The sequence below is a fragment of the Anomaloglossus baeobatrachus genome, chromosome 10, assembly GCF_048569485.1.
Source record: "Anomaloglossus baeobatrachus isolate aAnoBae1 chromosome 10, aAnoBae1.hap1, whole genome shotgun sequence".
NCBI lineage: Eukaryota > Metazoa > Chordata > Amphibia > Anura > Aromobatidae > Anomaloglossus > Anomaloglossus baeobatrachus.
Window position 1 is genome coordinate 59049751 of NC_134362.1, and position 19457 is coordinate 59069207.

Here is a 19457-nt window from a genome sequence, read left to right on the forward strand (position 1 = left end):
TTGTGTGCTTTTATACATGGAGTTGTCCACAAATTCTGCTTACTCCTGTTCTTTTTGCAGTACAAAGGCAGAGATGAGAATCTATAGGCCGCTTTACACGCTACGACATCACTCGAGCGATCTCGTTGGGGTCACGGAATTTGTGACGCACACTCGGCTGCTTTAGCGATCTCGTTGTGTGTCACACCTATGAGCGATTTTGCATCGTCGCAAAAACGTGTAAAATCGGTGACATGGCCCCCTATTCCCAATTATCGTTGCTGCTGCGTGTACGATGTTGTTCGTCGTTCCTGCGGCAGCACACATCGCTACGTGTGACACCGCAGGAACGAGGAACCTCACCTTACCTGCGGCTGCCAGCAATGAGGAAGGATGGAGGTGGGCGGGATGTTCGGCCGGTTCATCTCTGCCCCTCCGCTTCTATTGGGCGCCTGCTTAGTGACGTCGCTGTGACGCCGAACGAACCGCCCCTTTAGAAAGGAAGCGGTTTGCTGGTCCCAGCGACGTCGCTAGGCAGGTAAGTAGTGTGACAAGCCGGCGCGATATTGTGCGCCATGGGCAGCGATTTGCCCATGTCGCACAACTGATGGGGGCGGGTACCCACGCTAGTGATATTGGTAACGATATCGCAGCGTGTAAAGCGGCCTTAAGACTGTGTGCACACAGTGCAGGTGTTTTTTATGCTTTTTGAGTGCAGTTTCATCACAAATCTGCATGCAAATCCTTATACCAGCAAAGTCAATGAGAATCCTGAAGTTTTGTGCACAAGTTGCTTTCCCCCCACATGGAAAAAAATATTCAAAAACGCAGTATTTTTCTGAAAAGAAATGCAGATTTGGTGCAGAAATTTCCGCAATCGTGTACTCAGTGGGAGTGTGCCACACCCGTGGCAGCAGCCAGTGCTGCTTGGATCCAGATCTACGGTACGGCTCGAGGGGTTCTCCGAGCCCGGGGGTCGCGCGGACACTCCGAATAAAGGGGGACGTATTTATACGGGGTTGTTTGCAAAATGTCTGTGACGCTACCCACGGTGTGTGGTGATATGTAGCACCACCGCTGCAGTTGTGGGTCTCCCGGGATGATGGTCTGGCAGCTGGATGTTAACCCCTTCGTGGGTAGGGATGGATGTCCCGGGGCTCAGTGTCTCTATGCTGAGAAGGGTGATTGCAGGGGCCGGCGCACCCGGCCAGGCCAGGGATGTTACTCACGATCAAATAAAGCACACAAGTCTTGAGGTAAACCAAGGTGATGGTGGCCGGCTGCCGCAAACGGGTGTATCTGATCCCACTCCCGGGTTGGTAGTCAAAGTCTCTCTCCTCTGCACTCAGTGTTTCGTAAGTAGGACTTCCCGGTTTGAAACACGGGAGTCTGCTCTCGGTCCTTTGGTTGGGAGCCGTGCCCATCTGACACTGACCCTTGGGACCTACGGGCCCTGGCGGTAGCCCTATCCCTTTCGGTGGGTCTACTTTTCGGGACTTAGGTTGGGACAGGACCTAAAATCCTGCCCTCAATTGGTTTATTAGCTAAGCCGTCGGTGCCGGTCCTGGCTTCAGGGTCCAAGTAACCCCTCTGTGCATACGGTTTTCGGGTCGGTTCTCCGGTGCCGGTACCAGCGGGCTCAAACCCTGTCCCGGTCCACCTCGGATCCACCTAGCTGTCTTCCCGTCACCTGCAGACCCTGGCTACCATCTGCCACCTAGCCAAGGTGTCAGGGCTCCGACCCTGGCACCTGTAAGCTTAGAACCTCCACTCCAACTTGAACCTAAACTTTCTCAAACTGTTTCCCGCCCCGGGCTCTCCAGACCCCTAGGTGGGTGTTTACAACCGCTGGGTCCCGCCCACTGCTGTGTCTGTCCTTCCCTGAGGGGGGTGACTAGGGTTTCAGGTCGACTGTTTTAACCCTGTGTTGGATTGGTGTTATGCGGGGGCCTACATGTACAACTACCTGGTTTTCCAGGGCGCTACATTCCCCCTTGGTTGAATACAGACCGTCCGCGGGCTGTCCGACCACCACCATTTATTATAACTGGAACTGGAGAAAGATAAAAAAGACATAAATACAAGAATAATAACTGTCAATAATTTCTTCCCTTACGGGAGGTACATTTCTTAAATGTTGCACATTTCAACGGAACGGTACGGACCGGGCCACCTTCTTGTTACTCCCACCCAAAGAAACCTGACCCTGCTGCCACCCCTAAGAACTGGGTGACACCCCTTTTCCCAAGTCCAGGAACGGGTCCGGGTGGCGCCCACACGGGCCGTGTAAAAAGTTCCTTACCCGGCAGTCCTTGTCACGGGTTCCCAAGTCCGTGGACCCCTGACCTGGCGAGGGAGGCGGCGTGGCGGATGGGGGCAGACCGGGCCCCTCAGCCTGTTGGGCCGGTCCCAGTTGCACATAGGGGCGTGGGTCGCTTATCTGCCCCACTGAGGTCACCTCCACTTCGCGGGCCCAGATGGCTGCGGCCAGTTCCTGCATCTCGGCCATCCATTTCTTCAGCAAGAAGTTGGCCTGGGCCAGTATTTTTCGGCACATTCGTTCTGTCTGGCCTATGTGACTCAGGGAACGTCATAGACTATGTTTTGATGGGAAAATTTAACCACGCGCTTTACAGTTACTCTCCAAAAAACCTACCTCCATTAAAGTCAATGGAGCTGGAAACTACAGGTCATTAATAGGAGCTCTGATTGGTTGCTATAGGAACGAAGGGCATTGTTAGTATAAGACGCTTATGTGTGAGGTAATATGATATTGGTGGGGAGACGAATAGAGAGAGAGAGACAGAGAAAGAGAGACAGACGGGGAAAGAGACAGACAGACAGAAAAAGAGACAAACTTGGAACTAGACAGATACAGAGATAGAGAGAGACAGACACAAACAGACATATACAGTAGATAGAGAGAGAGACAGACAGAGATAGAGAGATAGACAGAGACAGACAAAGACCAGACAGACAGGGAAAGAGACATACAGACAGGGAAAGATTCATACAGGGAAAGATACAGACAGGTAGAGACAGACAGACAAACAAATAGATAGACAAAGAAACAGACAGAGACAGATAGACACAGACAAAGAGACAGACAGGGAAAGAAATAGAGAGACAGACATGGAAAGAGACAGACACAGGGAAAGTGACAGAGAGACAGACAAAGAGATAGAGAGAGACATACAGAGACTGGAAGAGAAACAGAGAGACAGTTACTATCCCGGGCAACGCCGGGTGCTACAGTTAGTTATGCTATATAAGTGAACAAATATTATATTTCCATTAACCTTTTCCCTTTTATTGGTCACAAAAAAAAGAAAGAAAACTTGTTTCTAAATATATCGTAAAGGCATTTGCACACAAGGCGATTCTGCTGTTTGTGCTTCCTTGTTATCACCATTGTAGTGTGACGCCCTGGACTAGCCAGGTAGTCACAGGTAGGCCCTTGCATAACAACCGTCCCCTAAAAAGGTGTCACCAGCCAACCTTAAAAACTTAGTCACCTCCCTCCAGGTTTGATGGACACACCAGGGGGGTGTGCCCAGGCGGTTGGACACGCCCATCGAGGAGTTCACAGGTCCGGAGGCAGGAAAAACAAGTCAGATTAGTTTGGAAGTTGAAGCCTAGAGGCAGGACTGTGAGTCAGGTCTGCAACACACTGACAGGTGCCGGGGTAGGAGCCCTGGTACCTTTGGCTAGGAGGCATACGGTGGCCTCAGCCTGCAGGAGCCGGGAACACGGCTCGGTGGAACCGTAAGGGACTGGGACAGGGTAGTGGCCCGCTGGTACCGAACCGGGGAACCGACTAGAAACCGGAGCACAAAAGGGGGGTACTCAGACCCTGACATGAGGTCCTGAAACTACCGGACCCCATTAATTAACTGATTGAGGTCTGGACTTTAGGTCCTTTCCCACCCAAGTCCCGACTGAAGACAACAGCTCACCACATAGGCAGAGAGATCCCACGGGCCAGCGTCTGAGGACAAACGGGCTCTCCCGGCATACACAAGCACAAGCTGAAGCACAGGCAGTCCAAAGTACAGTACAAGGTGCAGGAGAAAGGTGGAGACCACCAACCCGAGTGGGGGACCAGATGCAGCCGGCTGCGGGCACCGACCACAATCATCTTGGTTTACCAGAGACTCTTGTGCATCAATCATAGTGAGTACAACTGGGCCCTCAAGCCGCACACCGCCCTGCACAGCCAAGCACCGACATATTATCCCGAACGGGTCCGGGGCCATCACCCACGGAGGGGTTAACACCTTTGCTGCGTAACATCTCCCCCGGGTGCCTAGTAAACAGCAACGGTGGTGTCCACACTCACCATAACCCGTGGGTGGCGTCACGAAGGTAACCAAAACCACGTCTCCGGACGTAAACCTAACCCCTTCAAAGCGCCAGCCCCTTTCAGAGCGAAGTGACCCCGGGTCCGGAGGCACTCGAGCCACCCACCGATGAGCCCGGATCCGAGCGGCTAGGCTGCAGCCGAGCGCGGGGCGGTACAGTAGCAAATTCACTGCCAGCTAAGTAAGAAGTCTATAAGGAGCTGCAGTTTTGCATTGCAAAGATGTGTGGGAAAAAACAGGCCAATGGTGGGAGCAGGTAGAACAAGCACAACTTGTCTGCTACATTATTATTTTATTACTATTTTTATTACATTTGCATCCAACCTGCTCAGTTTTTTCTTCATCCAGGACAACCCTTTTATCTTCCAAATTGCACTTTCGCCCCAACATGTGCAAACAATTACCTTTTATTACCTTGTTTTAAATTTCATATCAGATTAATGTGGAAGAGTTTAGTATAAAATGGGCATAGTCCAGTTTGTACCTAAATGTCTAGTAGAAAAATCAAGCGAATATGTTAGATCAGTTTCAGGACAGGAATACTGATTAATATTGCGCTATTAAAGTGAATCTGTCCCCAGTTTTTTGCCACCTAATCTGAGAGCAGCATAATGTAGAGACAGAGACCCTGATTCCAGTTATGTCACTTACTGGGCTGCTTAGTGTAGTTTTGATAAAATCACTGTTTAATCAGCAGGAGATTATCATTACAGGACTACTTGGCATGCTGCAGGTAGTCCTGCATATTCATGAGCTCTGTATAACGTCTAGATCTACAGCAGAGAAAACATTGATTTTATCAAAATGAGACCAAACAGCCCAGTAAGTGACACATCACTGGAATCAGGGTCTCTGTCTCTATATTATGCTGCTCTCAGATGGGGGAGCAAAAACCTGGTGACAGATTCCCTTTAAGCATGTTTAAAAAGTAATCGGAGACATAGGAAGCTCAGTGTGATTTTTATCCCATGGCTGTATTACTTTGGAACATTTTAGAGACTTGTAGAGGTGTCTGTAACCTAAACAACAAGCAATAAAGGGGTATTCCCATCTCCAAGGTCCTATCACAATAATAAGAATATGTACAATTAAAAATCTAGTATAGTTCTCCTGATATAGTCATGTCTCTTACCTCAGCTTAGGTATCCATGGCTACAACCACGAGCAACTAATTAACTAACTATCACTATATGAGTGGACATAACCACGGATACCTAAGCTGCAATGCCCTGCACATGAGGTAAGAGACAGCTAATCAGGAGAACTATACTACATTTCTAATTGGAGGTATTTGCTAGTATTATTATTACATCTACATATATATATACATATATAGTAGAAAAGTCCTTTAAATTGAAAACAGATTTTTAGAATATTAGCCTTCTTTATCCTGATTTGATGGTTTTGATAGATCGGGGAATCAAGTATTCCATCTTGCCTTTTTATTAAGGCTTCTTTCACATGTCCGTACAAAACACACGTTTTGCACGGTTCGTGGTGTAGGTGCATATGTGTGTCCGTGTGTATGTTAAGTGTATGCTGTCAGTGTGCTCTCCGTGTGACATGAGCATAGCATGAACTATAGCATGAACTTCTATACTCACCTGTCCATGGTGCTGCTGCCTCCGGCGCTGCTGCTACTTCCGGTCCTCGGTGCAGAGAATATTCATGGGTGTAATTGTGACGCCCTGGACCCCAGGGGTCACAGGATAACACACCACACACACACACACACCCTCCCCTGTTCAGGAACACCAGTCAAACAAAACCCTTGTTGCCTCCCTCCAGGGTCTGATGTCCACACCAGGTGGGGCAGAGCCAGGCGGTTGGCCCCACCCACCGAGGAGTTCACAGGCCTGGAGGCGGGAAAGGACAAGCAGATTGGAGTAGAGTGTGGAAGTGAGAGGAGAAAAAGACTGTGTGTGTCTGGGTCGGAGCCCAGGCACCAACAGCAAGGTCGGCAGATGGTGGTGGCCGTCTGCAGGCGTTAGTGGAAGTCTGTGGAACCATAGGACCGGGGTCGGGCGGTGGCCCGCCGGTACCGAACCGGGGATCGGATTAAAGCTAAGCACCAAGGCAGGGTACTCAGACCCCGACTAGGCTCGGAAGCCGCCGTAACGGTCAAATTCTCTGATTGCGGTCTGGACCTCAGAGGTTAATTCCCAACCAAGTCCTGTCAGAAGGCAACAGCCCAACCGGTGCGGATAAGAGCCACCGCCACGGCCAGAGATCCAAGGGCCAGCGCCTGCGGGCAAAACAGGCTCTCCCGACACGTACAAGCGAACCACCCATGGGAATCCATAGGGGTCAAACACTTACACACAGGTGCAGGGAAAGACAGCCACCATCAACCCTCCCGGGGAGAGAGAAGACACCGCAGCCGACTGCGGGCCCCGTCCATCCAGCCGTTTGGTTTACCAGAGACTCTGTCATTGACTACCTGAGTGAGTACACCAGTGCCATCCGGCACAGCGCTGCATCATAACGCTGCCACACTTCCGCGCTGCCTCCCCGCATCGGCACCTGCACCTATCCCGTACTCACCAATCCAACCCACCAACCGGGGCCCCGGGACCAAAAGCCCCTACCCACGGAGGGTCCAACACCTCAGCTGCTCCCCGCCATCGCTCCCGGGAACCCCGTCATCAGCAGCGGTGGTGCCCACCATCACCACAACCCCGTGGGTGGCGTCACAACCGACATCCCACCACCAAACCTCCCCTTTTCACTCGTGGGCAAGGAGGCGCTGCTCGAGCCACCGAGGAGCAGAAGCACCGGACCCGAGCGCCAGCGAACCCCAGACGAGCGGCGTTCCCAGAACCCCTCTCCGCCCGCGACATAATGAGCGGGAGTTGGAAGCAAGTGGCAGCAGGGGTGGCGACATCAGCAGTGGAGACAGGCGAGTATAGAAAAGCATTTTATTTCACAAATACGTGTCATCCGATACGTGTCACTTCAGTGTGGGATCCGTGTGACTCCCGTGCTGCTGGAGAAAAAACGGACATGTCTCCGTCTGTGCGTTCAGGGCCAAGCAGGGTCACACGGTCTGTGTGAAAACATGGACGTGTGTGTAACTCCAGAGAATAACATGGGTACGTGTGACATTCATGTTAAAAACGGATGTCACATGTACCTGAAACACGGACGTCTAAAAGGGGCCTTAAGGGTATATTTGGGACTTTAAAGAAAAAAAAATTGTGCCTAAGCACTAACAGACAGATAGTTGCTACCTACCTGTTGTGCCCGGCACCATTCTTCACCGGCACAAATTGGTCACAGACTCCTGCTGCCAACGATTGTGTAGCTTGTGCTGACATCACAACAACAGAGCGGCGGCTTCTTTTCCACTCTGTTCTGTAGACTGGGTGGGACAGCCGTTGTCATACTGATTAATAGCCGGGTCCCCCAGTTAGGCAGTGGAGAGGCAGCTGTCAATCAGCATAATGTCAGCAGTCCTGCCTTATCTACAGAGCAGAGCAGAAAAGAAACCTCCACTCTATTAATGGAGCCACTGTAGCCCCCGCAGGAATGGTCTGTATCAGCGAAAAACAACGCCGGGCACAACAGACGGTTGGTGGGTACTACCTGCCTGTTATTTCTTAGGCATATTTAATTATTTATTTATTTTTTAAAGTCCCCGATATACCCTCTAAGACCGGAGTCACACTCGCGAGAGACTTGCATCACATCGCATCACCCAGCACAGCCTGCCGCCCTCCGGACAGGAGCGTCTCAGCTGCATAGAAATACATGCAGCCGACCTGCTTCTGTCAGGAGAGTGTGAGGCCGTGACCAGTAATGTGAGTCTCCTGCGAGTGTGACTCCGGTTTAAGGCTGGATTCACATGATGATATGGCATCCGATGCGAGTGCATCAGATGCGGTGAGTCGAGTGTCATGCAACTGTGATGCGATCCGGTCACAGCTGCAGAGGAGAGGGCGGGAGTAATCTCCCTATCTCCTCCATTGTCAGCTGATGTGATTATTGCACTGCACTCAAATGTCATCCAAGTGCAGTCCAATGTTTTTTTTCGCACCCATAGACTTGTATGGGTGCAAGTGACACGGCTCTCGCTGACAAATGCAGCATACTGCGACTTTTCTCTCATCCAGAATCTGAATGAGAAAAAAGCTGACCATCTGCTCTCAGGAGTGGGTGAAAACTGCAGACGTGGTGCCCGTGTTTCTATTATATTACTTGCATTTTTTCAAGTGTTTTTGGAGCTGCTTTTTTTGTCTCTGGCATGTAATATTATGAATAAAGCTGCTTTGTTTTTGATGCTTACTTGTATTTGGTTTTAAGAAACCTTTATTGATGCAGTCATGTGCTGATTACATGTTTTTTGATGCATTTCCTTAGCGGAAAAACACTAAAAATGTAGGTGCATTTTTTTACCTGCAGATTTTCTACATTTAATGCAAGTCTATGGGAAATATCTGGACAGAAAATTAAGTATACTCGCTGGAGAGATTGACATGTTGTGGTTTTGAAACCTGCACCGCAGGTCAGTTTATGCTAAAAGAGTGAAAAAGAAGCACAGCGGGCAGAGAGTTCTATAAATCCCATCAACTTTGCTGGAGCTGTAAAACACTGCATTTTTTTGATCCAGTGAAAATACGCCACTGGACATGACACACGGCTAACACATATGGACAGCACACATGTGTGACGACATGGACTCTCATGGGTTAAAGTTTCTTAACATTCAGCTAGACATGAAAATAGTTTGTTTATAGACTGGGGATAAACCCCTCATTGTTTTTACAAGGCTCTTGTTGACGCATGTAATTGTTTTGGCCACTGGAGCCCAGACACCCAGATAACTCAATTATGCGAAGTTTCCATTGTATTACTAAAGGTACCGTCACACATAACGAGATCGCTAGCGAGATCGCTGCTGAGTCACGGTTTTGGTGATGCAACAGCGATCCCGTTAGCGATCTTGTTATGTGTGACACCTACCAGCGATCAGGCCCCTGCTGTGAGATCGCTAGTCGTTGCAGAATGGTCCAGGCCATTTTCTTCAAAGGCAATGTCCTGCTGGGCAAGACGCATTGCTGTGTTTGACACTGTGTGACAGGTTCACAGAGACTGCTGAGATTGTTATACAGGTCGCTACTGCAACCTTGTTCCTGCATCGCTGGTGAGATCTCACTGTGTGACATCTCACCTGCGACCTCCCAGTGACTTACCTGCGATCCCTATCAGGTCGCATCGTTTTCGGGATCGCTGGTAAGTCGTTGTGTGTGACGGACCTTTAGTGAATTGCTAGATGTGAGGTAACATACCTGTCCCACCCTTGTCTCTGGATATTTAAATATGGCTTGAAATTCAACCAATAAGAGAAACAACCTTGTACAACCAATCCGATAAGGGCACAGTATATCCGAAGATAAGGCTATGGCTATAAAAAGGGACTTCTTTAAGTCACCAGTTGTTGATGGATGATGCATGATCCAGTCTAAGCTCTTAGGAGCTGGCATGGGGATCAGAACCAGGATGCCTTGTGGACTCAGGCTAGGGACTTTGGCTCCGACTAGAGGATCACTTGTCTACATGGCTTCAATCTGAGGACTTTGATTCCGATTGGAGACCATACCTCAGTCTAGGGATTTCGACTCCGGCTGCCAGGATTATATCATCCAGAGACTACTTAAGGAAGAAACCCAGGTTGGGACAAGTGGTCACCTGGCTACAGACTTTGCGGACCTCAGCCAGCTTCCTAAATCTGGCGTTATTCCATTCTCGGTGGGTGCCCGCCAAAAGCGGGGTGCTGCTGGATTGGAGTAAGTAGCCCTGGAACCTCTGAGGCATGGACATTCTGAATCCCTGGTGAGCCAGCGGAAGGGTGAGACTCTGTTGCCTGTTACATTTGTGTGTTTTGCTGGTTCTGTGTTATGTGCCGTTAATTGTTTGGGGATCCATTAAAGTCTTAATATTGTGATTCCCTCACCCTGTGTTGTCTGAGTAGTGTTCGCCCACGGTTAAGGAGGTTGGGCGGTCAGTTGGGATGAGCCCTGGGCCATGCTGCCGTTCTGAAGGCGGGCGGTTCAGCGGACGAGAGCACCCACTGAGCCCCGTGTCTCCACTACATGGATGACACATACAGATGGCACACGCGGCTGACACATACGGACGGCACACACAGCTGACGCATACGGGCGGCACATACAGCTGACACATATGGATGACACATACAGATGGCACACACGGCTGACACATACGGATGGCACACACGGCTGACAAATACGGATGACACATACGGACGGCACGCATGGCTGACACACACGGACGGTGTGTAGACACTGGGGTCAGTGGGTGCTCTCGTCCGCTGGCCCGGCCGCCTCTGAACGCCCGACCTCCTTAACCGTGGGCGGAACACTACTCAGACAACACAGGGTGAGGGAATCACAATATTAAGACTTTATTGGATCCCCAAACATTTAACGGCATATGGCACATAAGCTGCAAAACAACAAAATGTAACCGGCAACAGTTTGCCTCAGAGCTTCCAGGGCTACTTACTCCAATCCAGCAGCACCCTGCTTTCGGCGGGCACCCACCGAGAATGGAATAACGCCAGATTTAGGAAGCTGGCTGAGGACCACAAAGCCTTTAGTCTTGTGACTGGATTGTCCCAAGCTGGATTTCTTCCTTACGTAGTCTTTGATATCTCAGCCGAATCCTTGCATTCAATGCTGAAGTAAATATAGTATTATAATCCAGGTTCAGTTATGGCTTGCCAATCGAATCTGCAGGTCCTAGATTAGTAGCATGTAGCAAGAGTTTACCCAGGCAATGGACAGTTCTCCTTCTTATACCCCTGAGCTCTCCATACAGACCACCGGGGTCTTCACGATTGGTGGATAAGACTGGGCTCTTATTGGCTAGATATCAAGATATCAAGACGTATGCAAAACATCCATAGTAGTAATGGTCTCTGACAGAGATGAGGGAGAAACAGCCAAGCCACATCGCATCCAAATACACATAGCAATACAATGGAGGTTCGCACAATTGATTTGTCTGGGTGTCTGATCCTCTCTGGCCAAGGTAATTACACGAGTCAACAAGAATTTTAACAATAGACTCCTGTCCTGAGACGGAAACAATGAGGGCTTATCCCCAGTCCATAAACAAAATATCTTCATATTCGGCTGAATGTTAAGAAACTTAACTCATGCTAGGCACCCACAGGGTCCATGTCGTCACAGACCGCACACATGGATGACACACACGGACGGCACACATGGATGACACACACGGACGGCACACATGGATGATATACACGGACGACACACGCGGACGACACACGCGGACGACACACACAGATGACTCACATGGTTGTGACACACGGATGAAGCACACGGATGAAGCACACGGATGAAGCACACGGATAGTAGACACAGATGACACATGGATGCCACACACAGATGACCCACACTGATGACACACACGGATGGCACACTGATGACACACACGGGCATACGGATGACACACACGGATGTGTAAAGGAGGACTAAAAGTGAGTACATGACTTCTGTCTTAAGTTCATTGTAGCAGAATTATTTGATCCTTCCTTATATAAGGTTTAATAATTAATTACATTACATTACATTACATACCATCACAAAAACACAAAATAACAAGCCAAACTATTGCACAATATAGAATATAGACACACACAATTCTGACAATGTAGAGTAATAGAAGCGGCCGGTGTGTCAATAAAGCAGTTCTGTGCTCATTACATATACAGTACGTTACATTGTATCCTGAGCAGTCACATCTTACGGGCGGTGGCTGTACAGAGGTCCTATGTACTGGTAACACACAAGTGTATACATTGCTAATATGTCAATATGTCAATGTATGAACAATACGCAGGACACGAGTCAAGCACTCAGATTGTTGTCTCTTCTTGCTATGTTCCAATGGTTAACGCTTGGTGAGTTTTCAACGCTGTGTATTTTACGCTACGTTAAATTACGCAGCATCTTACAGTTCTAGGAAAATGGATGTGATTTATAGAAATCTCCTGCCCATTGTGCTTAATTTTTACAGAGCGTAAACTGACCTGCGGTGGGTTTTTCAACCCATTGACTTCAATTAAAAAACACATGGCACAAAAATGCCCAAAAAAAGCATCAAAAACGTTCCAAAATGCATGCTCTTTTAGGTGCGTTTTTCTGCCAGAACATGCAATTTCTGCAGCGTGCGCACACAGCCTAATCAGGTATAAAACATCTTGAAGAAAAGAAATGAGAAAATGAGTGACTAATGCGGGCTTTACACGAGTCGACCGATCGTGCGATTTCACGATCGATCGTACCCGCCCCCGTTGTTTGTGCGTCACGGGCAAATCTCTGCCCGTGTCACACAAAGTCGTTAACCCCCCATCACAGGACATCCTCTTCCTGAAGGGGGAGGGACGTTCGGCGTCACAGCGACGTCACACAGCCGCCGGCCAATAGAAGCGGAGGGGCGGAGATGAGCGGGACGTAACATCCCGCCCACCTCCTTCCTTCCGCATAACCGGCGGGAGCCGTGGGACGCAGGTAAGCTGTGTTCATCGTTCCTGTGGTGTCACACGGAGCGATCTGTGCTGCCACGGGAACGACGAACAACCTGCACCAGTAAAAATAAACGATATTTTAAAATTAAACGACGAGTTCCCGACTCCCGATTTGAGAGCGATACTGCGTCGCTCGGAGGTGTCACACGAGACGACGTCGTGTACGATGCCGGATGTGCGTCACGAAAACCGTGACCCCGACGATGCATCGCACAATCGGTCATCTCCTGTAAAGCCCGCATAATTCTCAATAAATGTGTTTTGGTTTTTCTCTCTCTGAGATATAGTGTTGGTTTGGGATATTATTCTGTTTTCTTTATGTATTTTTTTTCTTAAGTCATGTTTGTTAAAATTAGTAATTTAATAATAATGATGATGATGATGATGATGATGATGATGATGATGATGATGAAAAATAAATAATAATAATAATAATAAAATATTATTTTAATATAAAAAGCAATGTACTGTTCTCTTCTAATATTTAGAAACTTAACTTATCCTTGTCATAAGGAATGGAAAAAATGGGGAGAGTTGCTTAGGGTGTAGAGCTTTTACAATGTTGAGGCAAACAAGTAAAAAAGCACTCAGATATTTTCCATGGTTTCTTAAAATAAAAAAATATATATTATACACACATGCACACACATATATATATACAGTGCCTACAAGTAGTATTCAACCCCCTGCAGATTTAGCAGGTTTACACATTCGGAATTAACTTGGCATTGTGACATTTGGACTGTAGATCAGCCTGGAAGTGTGAAATGCACTGCAGCAAAAAAGAATGTTATTTCTTTTTTTATTTATTTTTTTTTAAATTGTGAAAGGTTTTTTCAGAGGGTCATTTATTATTCAACCCCTCAAACCACCAGAATTCTGTTTGGTTCCCCTAAAGTATTAAGAAGTATTTCAGGCACAAAGAACAATGAGCTTCACATGTTTGGATTAATTATCTCTTTTTCCAGCCTTTTCTGACTAATTAAGACCCTCCCCAAACTTGTGAACAGCACTCATACTTGGTCAACATGGGAAAGACAAAGAAGCATTCCAAGGCCATCAGAGACAAGATCGTGGAGGGTCACAAGGCTGGCAAGGGGTACAAAACCCTTTCCAAGGAGTTGGGCCTACCTGTCTCCACTGTTGGGAGCATCATCCGGAAGTGGAAGGCTTATGGAACTATTGTTAACCTTTCACGGGCTGGACAGCCTTTGAAAGTTTCCACCCGTGCCGAGGCCAGGCTTGTCCGAAGAGTCAAGGCTAACCCAAGGACAACAAGGAAGGAGCTCCGGGAAGATCTCATGGCAGTGGGGACATTGGTTTCAGTCAATACCATAAGTAACGTACTGCACCGCAATGGTCTCCGTTCCAGACGAGCCCGTAAGGTACCTTTACTTTCAAAGAGTCATGTCAAGGCTCATCTACAGTTTGCTCATGATCACTTGGAGGACTCTGAGACAGACTGGTTCAAGGTTCTCTGGTCTGATGAGACCAAGATCGAGATCTTTGGTGCCAACCACACACGTGACGTTTGGAGACTGGATGGCACTGCATACGACCCCAAGAATACCATCCCTACATTCAAGCATGGTGGTGGCAGCATCATGCTGTGGGGCTGTTTCTCAGCCAAGGGGCCTGGCCATCTGGACCGCATCCATGGGAAGATGGATAGCACGGCCTACCTGGAGATTTTGTCCAAGAACCTCCGCTCCTCCATCAAGGATCTTAAGATGGGTCATCATTTCATCTTCCAACAAGACAACGACCCAAAGCACACAGCCAAGAAAACCAAGGCCTGGTTCAAGAGGGAAAAAATCAAGGTGTTGCAGTGGCCTAGTCAGTCTCCTGACCTTAACCCAATTGAAAACTTGTGGAAGGAGCTCAAGATTAAAGTCCACATGAGACACCCAAAGAACCTAGATAACTTGGAGAAGATCTGCATGGAGGAGTGGGCCAAGGTACCTCCAGAGACCTGTGCCGGCCTGATCAGGTCTTATAAAAGACGATTATTAGCTGTAATTGCAAACAAGGGTTATTCCACAAAATATTAAACCTAGGGGTTGAATAATAATTGACCCACACTTTTATGTTGAAAATTTATTAAAATTTAACTGAGCAACATAACTTGTTGGTTTGTAAGATTTATGCATCTGTTAATAAATCCTGCTCTTGTTTGAAGTTTGCAGGCTCTAACTTATTTGCATCTTATCAAACCTGCTAAATCTGCAGGGGGTTGAATACTACTTGTAGGCACTGTACATAGACATACATGTGTGTGTGTGTCTATATATGTATGTGTGTGTGTCTATATATGTATGTGTGTGTGTATATATACATACTGTATATATACACATACATATACACATCGTATATATATATATAAAAAATATATATATATGTATATATACAATGTGTATATGTATGTGTATACATATATATGTGTGTGTTTGTGTATATATATATATATATATATATATATATATATATACATACATATACATCAAGACTCACATATACACATTGTATATACTGTATATATATATATATATATATATATATATAATGTGTATATATGTGTGTGTGTGTGTGTGTGTGTGTGTGTGTGTATATATATATATACTGCTTTATGTCAGATTTTTCTGCAATAGATTAGAATTACAGGTCGCTGAGCACTTAGTAGATGTCACTAAAGTGTCCCAATGTCTAGAGTTGATATTTGTATTTTTAACTTTTTAAATTATTATTATTATTATTATTACTAATTTAATCATGAAATAAAAAATGAATATATAAATATATTTTTTTAAATATTAAATGCTGTCCCTTTTTAGTATCATAAAGGGACAAAAATATCAACATTTTGTAATTACTCTTAATCCATCCTGAAAACATTTTTAAAATTCTGACATCGTGTGGGGAAAAAAATTATAATTTTATTTATTGGAAAGCCAATAAAAAACACAGATTGAGACACCAGGACATCTTCTCCATCGCATGTAATGTTCTAACTATCATTAACAAATAAATAATACACTATGTAAAAGTTGATGATAATCCATGAAATTAAGAAATTCAAATTTGGTGTTTGTTAAGCAAAGACAAGTTATTGTCTGTATGATAGATAGTTAATCTGTAGGGGTTTTTTTTAGATATTAGCAATGCCAATATTGTATTACATCAAATGATTAATAAATAAAACAATCAAAGAATCCTCAAAAGAAATGTAAAATAAGTTAAGTATGAATCCAATTGAAGTGTCTGAAAATTCCATCAATTTAGAATTATTGATACATTGTGATTGTCTATGGAGTGTATAATAACAGGAGCACATACCTGTATGTCAGACCCTGTAGCTGAATGAATAGTGACACAGGTAAGCAAGAAGAAACTAGCTCCACAGGACGTAAAGGAGGAAATGCTCAGATAGAAGGTGTTTAACCATTCAAGCCAAGCCTGCAGACACCCAGGTACACTGGTTGGAGAGGTTTCCAGAATTGCATTATTCACCCCCCCCATCATTACCTTGTTACAATCCTCAGGAATTAATTACACTATGATAATAAAAATACATCTGTGTGATTATAAAAGGAGTGGATCTAGGTCACTGCAGGTGTAGCAGCGCTGAAAGTTTCATTTAACTGTTATGAAAGACGTTTAATTATGATAGTTGGAATAATGGAGATAACTCCAAAACTTCAATACTCCTGAAGAAGAGCTTCAATAACTGGTATCACGGTCCTGGACAGCGACGCAACATAATAACTGCTCTTATTTATGGATTTTCATATGGTGGCATCAATAATAATTGGCAATTGGCTGTTAAAGTCAAGCAACATGGACCCCTGGAGCCAAAAATTAAAAGTATGTATAGTAAGTATATTGTACATTTTATTCTTTGTTTAACAGATTCTTATAAATCCCTTTTCCCACAATGAGATATTTGATGTTGCAGAATTTCCGTTTTTGCTGCTATTCTTTAGATTACTTGCATTCTTTCATTGTGTTTTTGTGTGCGGTTTTGTCCCATTTTTGACAGTTTTTGTCTTTTTTCGGTGTTTTATAAACAAAGTTTTTGATATTTCTGGTATTTGGATTTTGGCAAAACTTTATTGATAGACTTGGGTGCAGATTAATTGAGTTTTTGATGGAAACGGATTACAAACTTGTACGTTTTTTACTTGCGGATTTTGCAAGTTTATAGGGAAAATCAGCACAGAGAATAAAGCATACCAGATTTAAAAAATGCACCGCAGGTCAGTTTACACTTAGTAAAGAAAAAGCACCAAGGGCAAGAGATTTCCAAAAATCACACTGACTTTGCTGGAACTAAAAGATGCTGCGTTTGTGAAGTAGCAAAAAATACATGGTGTCAAAAAACCTCACCAAAAGCTCATTATCTGGACTTTGAGTCATAAGGTTGAAATATTAATATCATCATGGGAACGCAGCCTGATACCTTGACTTTTGAGTCAAAGGTTGCATAATGCATATCAATCACTCTTTGGTAGATTATTTTTTTATACCTAGGATTGTTTTCTGGGATCTATCTTGTGTTGGTCTTTTGTTTATGGATGTAGACCCCAACATGTTCCCATAACAAATGTTGATACAAGGCACAAATCATTTAGTCATTGTGTTTTTTAGATGGCAGGTTGGTCTGGTCCTATTACATCCAAATAGTTTTTCATCGTGAAAGAAGATGCTGCCATGATTTTTTTGTCAGTTGGATTGATTTTTCCATGCTATAATGAATAGTTCTGCATCTTTTTTAGACTAATTTGTCCATAGTGGATGAGCGTTGTACCATGAGACTCCTTATTTTTATATATATATATATATATATATATATATATATATATATATATATATATATCTAATATATAAAGCTGAATGTGTGTGTGTATGTGTGTGTGTGTGTGTCCGGGATTGGCATCCGTACCGTCGCAGCTACAGCCACAAAATTTTGCACACTCACACGTCTGGACACCGAGAGCGTCATAGGCTATGTTTTGAGGGGAAATTTTAACCCCGCGCTTTACAGTTATTCGCCAAAAAACCTGCCTCCATTAAAGCGAATGGAGCTGGGAGTTACAGTGCAGCCAGAACTTCAGAAGAATGCGCAGCCACGCCCTTATATGGAATGTTGGCGTGTCACAATGCAGCCAGGGAAAGAGACAGACAGGGAAAGAGGCAGACACAGACAGAGTAAGAAACAAACATAGACAAGGTAAGAGACAGACACAGACACAGACAAAGAGACAGACACAAAGACAGACACAGACAAAGAGACAGACTGACAGGGAAAGTGACAGACAGGGAAAGGACAGACAGGGAAAGTGACAGACAGGGAAAGTGACAGACAGGGAAAGTGAAAGAGATAGATAGACAGGGAAAGAGATAGATAGACACACAGGGAAAGAGATTGAGACAGACGGAGAAAGAGATTGAGACAGACGGAGAAAGAGACAGACAGGGAAAGAGACAGACAGACAAAGAGATAGAGAGAGAGAGAGACAGAGAGATATATACAGAGGGGAAGACAGACAGAGAATGGGAGAGAAACAGAGAGACAGTTACTATCCCGGGCAGTGCCGGGTGCTATGTTGTGAGGCGAAATTTTAACCCCGCGCATTCCAATTTACCAATCAATTTTGCCCCTATCTACATAATGGGGAAAAAGTGAAACGAAAAGTGTTGGGGGCAAATTGACAGCTGCCAGATGTGAACAAGGAGGACTTAAAGAATGAGAGCGATGGCGCCAAAGAGTATATACCGTACAGTTGCTAAGGTGGGGCCCCGACATGGGATACTCACCACACTCGGGGATATGAACACACACACACAATGCGCCACACACTACCACGTGTTTGAACACATATACAACCCTCAGCACACATCTCACCACACATACACCAACCTCGCCACATAATCGCCCTAAACACACACAAGTCTGGTATTATCCTTCAAAAATAAAAATCTGATTAATAAGCAGCCAAACTACAAGAACAATAAATGCACAATATAGGAAATACGGCAGCTGTCAGTCACATGACCTATTTTGTGTATGTGTGAGCTAATATATACTGTCAGGGGGAGGGCTTTCTGTTGCCTGGAGATTTATCAGGCTGCCAATAGCAACCAATCACAGCGTAGCTTCTATTTTGCTACAGTTAATTAATCTGAGCTGGGATTGGTTAATATAGGCAACAATTTAATAATTACATTTCTATCTATTTGTTTTGTGTTTTTTTGTGTGCAGAATACATTTTTTGTTAATACATTCTATTTTGTTAACAGCAGTTATTAACCAGGGCGAACACGGGTAGTACAGCTAGTATATATATATATATATATATATATATATGTATATACTGTATATATTGATGAGTGTATGTGTGTGTGCGTGTGTGTGTGGGTGTATGTCAGCTAAAGGAATTCTCACTGTCGCATATACAATTACAAAATTTTGCACAGACACTCCATTTGACTCAGGGGACGTCATAGATTATGTTTTGAGGGAAAAAAAATTTAGCCGTGCTTTA

At 45.5% G+C, this 19457-nt stretch overlaps 1 protein-coding gene across 1 annotated transcript in view; it reads right to left on the minus strand.

Annotated features, from left to right (window-relative positions):
- The window catches only part of LOC142254947 (4-galactosyl-N-acetylglucosaminide 3-alpha-L-fucosyltransferase FUT6-like), a 55129-nt gene extending 38821 nt beyond the window's left edge, over positions 1-16308 (minus strand). The window contains exon 1 of the mRNA XM_075326322.1: positions 16249-16308. The gene's annotated coding sequence lies outside the window, so the exon portion shown is untranslated. The remainder of the gene's footprint in view (positions 1-16248) is intronic.
- Positions 16309-19457: the final 3149 nt, after the last annotated feature.